This window comes from Mesoplodon densirostris, chromosome 2 (assembly GCF_025265405.1).
Source record: "Mesoplodon densirostris isolate mMesDen1 chromosome 2, mMesDen1 primary haplotype, whole genome shotgun sequence".
NCBI lineage: Eukaryota > Metazoa > Chordata > Mammalia > Artiodactyla > Ziphiidae > Mesoplodon > Mesoplodon densirostris.
The window spans coordinates 40,627,113-40,634,031 of NC_082662.1; the positions used below are offsets into that span (position 1 = coordinate 40,627,113).

General features: G+C 54.0%; 1 pseudogene; it reads left to right on the top strand.

The window, feature by feature from the left end:
* The first annotated feature begins 310 nt into the window (after positions 1 to 310).
* LOC132479744 (protein BEX1-like) lies at positions 311 to 714 on the top strand (annotated as a pseudogene).
* Positions 715 to 6,919: the final 6,205 nt, after the last annotated feature.

Below are 6,919 nucleotides of genomic sequence, written 5' to 3' on the forward strand. Positions count from 1 at the left end.
GGACACAAATTTGAATTTCATATAATTTTCATGTGTCTTAAAATATTCTTCTTTTGATTTTTTCCCCAACCATTAAAAAATGTAAAAGAGGGCGCACGTGACCGGCCCGCGCCAACTCGCGCATGCGCCGCTCTAGTGTTAGACCCGGCCGTCGCTCGCTCCCTTTTCGGTCCCTGCTCCCGGTGGCCCTGAGGGGCCCCCAAGAGTACGGTCCCCAAGAGTACGAGGCGCGGGGGCAGCAGGTCTGCGAGTGGGAGTGTCGCTGCAGCGCACATGCAGCAAGAATCGGGAGGAGGCGGAGACAGCGAGGATGGGCCCAGGAGCAATGGCGTCCAAAGAGGAACAAGCAGTAAAAAATCTCTACGTGGAAAATGCCAACCAGCAGAATGAAAACACTGATGAAAAGGGGCAAGATGCTAATAAAGGAGAGCCTTTCGCCCTCCCTTTGGAAGCTGGTGAATATTGCGTACCTAGAGGAAATCGTAGGAGGTTCCGTGTTAGGCAGCCCATCCTGCAGTATAGATGGGACATGACTCAGAGGCTTGAAGAGCCACAGGCAAGGATGAGAGAAGAGAATATGGAAAGGGTTGGGGAGGAGGTGAGGCAGCTGCTGGAAAAGCTGAGGGAAAAGCAGTTGAGTCATAGTCTGCAGGCAGTTAGCACTGACCCCCCCCTCACCGTGACCATCATGATGAGTTTTGCCTTATGCCTTGAATCCTGATGTTTTCCCTAAAGTTAGTAGGGAGACACACCTGCTCCCTAAACGTACATGTTTGTGACGTACCCTTGTTGTAAACCTGTAAACAGGTGTTACCTGTTTCTTGTGGGTCTCCTGTTACCAGCTTCTAACTGAATGTTGTGTTTCTGACCCAATCTGTAAGTTTCTGTCAGCAGGAGAGTTTTACCTATTGCATGGAGAGATTTTCTTTATGTATTGTGAAGTTAATAAAGCAGTTTAAAAAAGCAAACAAAAAAAAAATGTAAAAGACAATCTCCACTCACAGGCGGTGCCGGCTTTGGCCCGTGGGCTGTAGTGTGCTGCCTGTGACCCAGGTGATTGCGTGTGGGGAAGAGCTAGTCCATCAGCAAGTCGGTAGGGTAAACACACCTGGGCAGGGGGGCAGAGAGCACACTTGCCTGGGGGGACACAGCATGAACCTGTCTGGAGGGGGGACGCCCCTTCCTCTCTCCCTCTGCACCCCCCTCCCCTCAGCCCTGCTCTGGCTCCCCGGGCCCTTTTGCATTCTGCAGTTGTCCATGGCGCTTGCCTGCAAGAAGCTGGGCCCTCCGTGGGCGGGTGGCCGGGCAGCTGGACTCAGCAAGGCGGGCGGGCAGGCCATGTTCAGTCTCCGGGAAATGAGTGTGGACACGGCTTGGGCCCCGTGGGGCGGCCCACCCTGGTCTGCCCGGATCAGGTTCCCGGCGGCGTCTGAGCACTGTAAACACGGCGGCTGGACAGGCCACCTCTCCTGAGGCCCACTGAAGGCGGCCCTGCCCGGGGGAAAGCAGGATTGGGGCTGACAATTTGACATAAACCACGGGGCAGTGTCCGGCGGCTGGGGAAGCCTCGAGACACCCCCCCACACACACAATGCTCCCACGCTCGTTCTCGAGGCAGCTGCTCCCAATTACCTGCTCCTGTGGAGCCAGGGTCTTTGGAATGGGGAGGCTCCCAAGAGATCCCCTAGCTACCCCTCCAGGTAGAGGTAGGGAAACTGAGGCCCAGAGAGGAGCAGACACTTGCTTAAGGCCAGGCAGGGGCTAGAGGCTTGGTCACTAGCTTCCCAAGACAGGGCTCTGGATCCCTCTCAGGGTGACTTAGAGAAGAAAGTCTCCTGGGGGGCATCTGGGACCCTGTCCCTTAGCCTTCAGCTGCCCCCTGAGGGGAGGGAGGTTCCTTTGGACCCATCCAGAGCACTGGAGTGGGAGTCAGGGACCTGATCATCAAGCCCAGCACTGACCCCTGAGGTTTAGAATGCTCACTTCCAGCTGAGGAAACAGACTAGGAGTGGTGAAATGACTTGCCCAAGGTCACCCAGCTAGTCAAAGGGAGAACCACAGTTCAAACCCTGGCCTGTCAGATTTCTAAGTCTGTGCTCTTCATCGAGACACCTTGTTTCAGTCCCAGCCCTGGACTTGTGGGGCCCCAGGCAGGTCCGTGCCCCCTGGGCCGCTGTGGGTGGTCTCCAAGGGCTCTCCAAACTCTTGGGACGCTGAGCTTGCTGCCCATCTGAGGATACCTCGGCTGTGGCTGAGCTGGTGGTCTGGATGCGCTTATGCAAACCCCCACCCCTCACCTAGTTCCCCTGACGTCGTGGGAATCTCATGCCTTGGGGCAGGTCCTCCTGCCCAGGACCAGGTAGACTGAAGCAGGGCAGGTCTCAGTTCCCTTTCCCGTCTTGCCCCAGGTCCAGTGACTGCCAAGGCACCTCTGTCACACACAGGCAAAGCAGACACATGGGCAGGTGTGCTCCATGCATTTACATGCATAGGGGAGTGGACATGGCGAGTACAGGTGATGAACACCTACTGTGTGTCAGGCTGGTAAATGCTTAACCCATGCCGTTTCTCGTGCGTCTTGTAGTCGGGCAGCTGTTCCCGTGGGAACCCACCCGTGGTAGATGCAGGCATGCGCATGCTGACCTGAGTGTGTGATCTGGTGCACGGACACTCGCACGCACGCACCAACACTCATAGCCGCTTGACGTGCACACCAGCTCTTGTGTCCAGGTATGAGGACACACCTCCCACATGTGCATCCTCTCTCATACTTTTCCACGGGCAGCTCTGGCCGGCGTGCCACCACCTGGACTTGGGATTAACAGTCTTCTCCGGGGTCTTTTACCCTCTTGTTCTTGACATATTTCAAAGTTCTATTCAGAGTTAGATCTGAGCGTGGGGAGCTGGGAGCCCTGAGAGTGGAAAAACAGGCGATTTGGAAAATTCCTGTCATTTTTGGGTTCCGTTCCAAAACACCCATGGGAGCCACAGTGGTGTCTGCCGACCTCCAGCCTTGGGCTGGCCCACTGCCGCGGGGCAGGTCTGCCGCCTCCCCTGGCCCGGCCCAGTCTGTTCTCTGACACCAGGCCCACCACACCTGGTTGCCTCTTCCCCATTGAGGGGTCCTGCTGGAGAGCCCCGTGCACGCTCAGCTCACTCCTTCCTGGACCAGGCCACCCCAGATGTGCATGCCCTACTGTAGGCTGAGGGTAACAGCAGTGGATGCCGAGTACAAGCTGACTGTTCTAAGTGTTTAACACATATTACTTTATTTTCACAACAAACCTATGCAGTATGAACTACGGCTATATCCATCTTCCTGACAAAAAAACTGAGGCACAGAGAGATTAAGCAACTGGCCCTAAGTCACACAGCCAGAAAGTGGAAGAGCCAGGATTCACATTCCAGTGATCTGGCTCCAGAGTCACCGTCTTATTCACTCCACTGTGCTGCCTCTTGGGACACAAGGCAGGTTAACCTGGAGAGGTGTCAGGACCTCAGAACCTTAGGGAAGGCCAGGAGGAGAGGACTTGTACCTTTCGTGGGTCTACTGTGTGCCAGGCCCTGTGCTGGGAGTGCCCACTGGCCTCCCTGGCACCAGATTCCACCCCACAAGCTATCCTTGACACTGCAGTTGGAGGATCCTTCCTAAAGCGCAAATGGGCCCTGCGGGCTCAGCCCCTCTGGATGGTGCGGTCTCCTTCAGGGTCCTGAAGGGTTCCCATGGCAGGGCTGCGAGTGAGAACGCCGTGCTGACAGTCCTCTGAGTTCCTGCAACAGCCGTGGCAGCAGCCCCAGGAGCAGACGCATCTTTGTCTCCAACCCTGCCTGCCTGCCCTCCCGCCTGCCATCCACATGGTGGAAATGCCGAGGAACAAGGGCCTTCCTGTCTTCCCCTCTTTCCCCCTTTTCTAAAAATAAGCTGGAACCTTCCCCTCATCTGCCCCCAATTTTCTCCTGCTTGACCCCAACGACCCTACACCCTCAGATGAGGCCACATGTGTGCCCACTGCTGGACAGATGGGCCGACCCCGCGGTGCAGATGGTGGGAGCGGGGAGCCCGCCCTGGCCTCTGCCCCAGCCCAGTTGGCCCCTCCAGCTATGCCCAGAACAAAGCACTGAGCCAGCCCCTGGTCTGCGGGCGGAGTAAGGGAGAACTAGTTTATAACAGGAAGCTCCGCCCGGGTTTTATGAGCTGTCATGATAATAATAATCATCACCCACATTTGTATACATTAAGCACTTTCACATCCATTATCTCCTTTAGTGCATGCAACAAGTCCTTGAGATTGGTATTATTGTTAATACTTAGATTGAACAGATGAGGAAACGAGAGAGGTTAATTTACTTCCCTAAGGTTGCACAGCTGGGAAAGAGCAGGGTCAGGATTCAAGTCCAGATCCTCAGATTTAAAATTCTGCCCCTTGACACTCTCCCTCCTGCTTGCTGACGTCTGTACCAGGTAGTAGTTCTGGTGCTTTGTGCCCAAGGATCTTCATGTTTTTCTTTTAGCTGTTATTTATTGAGGGTCTTTGTGTGTGCTGGGCATTGTGTTTGGAACTGCACCATAACTGGGGAGGAAGGAATCTTTTTAAAAAAATTTTTATTGATGACACGCATGATTTTATAGAATGCCCACACTAACCCCGTGATACAGGTCACACCATCACTATTTTAAAGGGATGGAAATTGAAGCACAGAGAGGGAAATAAAAACCCAAGACCACACAGCTAGTAAATGGCAGAGCCAAGGGTTCAAGCCTGAGAATGCAATCTCTAAAGCCCTTGCCTGTAACCACCATGCTCTACAGTGTGAAGAAGGAATTATTGAACTTACTTTGAGGAGGAGACTCAGAGATGTAACTCAGCTTGCCAAGGCCATTCTGCAGTAAGAGGGTTTGGATTGAAGGCTGCCTGATCCCAAAGTTTTTCTTCCTCAAAACAGTTCACAGTGGTTGGTATCATGTGCTTCATTTTAATTAATTAATTCATCAGTATCTTCTGAGTGTCTGCTCTGTGCCAAGCACAGAGATACAGGGGTGAACAAGACACACAGGTCCTGCCCTCGTTGGCTTCTTGATCTAGTGGGAAACAGACGTGAAAATGGCCATTGTGGCTCAGGGTGATAAACCATTATTAGCCATAATAGCTAGCTTTGCACGGTGTTTATAGCTCACTGAGGGCCCCCAATAGAAATCTGGCCATTTCCAGGTCTGCTGAAAATGGTCTAATGGCTTCTGCGTTTCTGTAGCATCACATCTGAGCCTGGGATTCAAGGCCCCTGTGATGTGGTGGAGCCCACCTCTGCATCCCAGTCCCTGGCTAGCCCCCTGCCCCACTTTGTGCTCCAGCACTAGCAGCTGCTAGAAGTTCCTCCCACACAAGGGTGTTTCTCACCTCCATGGCTTCATCACGTGGAATCTCTGCCTGCAGTGCCTTTCCCGCTCCCAGCTTTCTCCTGGTTAACTCTTATCCTGCAAAACTCAGCTCAGATGGTACGGCCTCCCCAGGCTGGGTGGGAAGGAGTTTCCTGTTATTGGAGGTGTCTGAGCCAAGGATGGAAGATCAGGGCAGGGCGACAAATCACTTAACCTCTATGGGCCTCAGTTTCCTTTTCTGTAAAATGGGCCCAAGAATAAGCCTAACTATAGGAGAATAAAAGCCTTTCTAGGGGGAAGCACAGTAGCCTGTGAGGGCTAAGAGGAGGAGTATAAGCAGCCTGTGGGGTCAGGAAAGCTTCCTGGAGGACTTCATATCAAGGGGGAGGCACAGTGATATTTTTATTAATAGCGAATCCTTACGTGGTGCATCCTTTGTGCAGGGTGCTGCTCCAGGCCCTTTGCAGGTGTAAGGTCATTGAATCCTTGTGACGGCTCTATGAGGCAGGCCCTGTCATTATCCCCATTTTACACATTAAGAGATTGAGGCACAGAGAGATTAGGCAACTTGCTTGGGGTCACGCAGCTAAGAAGGGGCAAAGCCTGGATTCTACCCCAGGCACTTGGCTTCAGCGTCCACACTCAAACCACCTTGTCATTATAAGGAGAGGAAGAGCAATAGGAGCGGAGTGTGGGTCCCCTTAAACTCTGGGGCAAGCATCAGTGTACCCAGTAGCACAAAGTAGAATGGGTGCCTTCATCCCTCCACGCTCCAGTGAACAGGCCATGCCCTCCGGACCCTCACAGGCCAGGGAACTCTTGCTCCGACTCCACTCACCCCCGGGCAGGGAAGGCCTCTCTGTGTGGGGCCCACCCAGGCACCTCCTGCTCTGCCTGGGCAATGGGGCCTCGTCTGGGGGGCAGTGGCTGTGCTTGGACCACCTCATGCTGATAACTGCCCATCGCAGGCAGAAGACACATTCTTCTCCTTATTTCGCAGGCGAAGGAATTGAGGCCCAGAGAGAGAGTAAAGGACGGGGCAGTGTCCAAAAGGGCAACTTGAAGCTGAGATTCTGGACTCGAAGGCCAGAGCATCTCCTTAGCAACGGGGATACCCATCATCGCCATTTCCGGGCACTGCTATGTGGTGAGCATCGGATGGGAAAAGCTTTGTCAAAATCTCGTGCTAGGTCTGCCCATGACACCTGTTCAGTACCTGGACACTCCCTTTCCTTCCCTCAGGAAATGAATGAACGACTGAGCGAATAAGCGTAGAAGTCACCTAGAAATGGGGCAGTTGGGGGGTGGAAGCTTTCATGCTGCTGTGGACACTTCCTCCTCTGCCCCACTTGCTGACCTGGGCAGCTGAGAGCTGGTGGTGTCTGCTCAGCCCTGCCTGCTCTCCTCGCTGCCTCAGGGCTCAGAGCCCAGCGTGTTTATTCTTATTCATCTGACACCCCATCCCCCTATCCCCAACCTCCCAGCTTCCATGCTGATGTGGGGGTCTGGGAGTCAATGGGGTTGTTCTTCGGACCTGGCCCT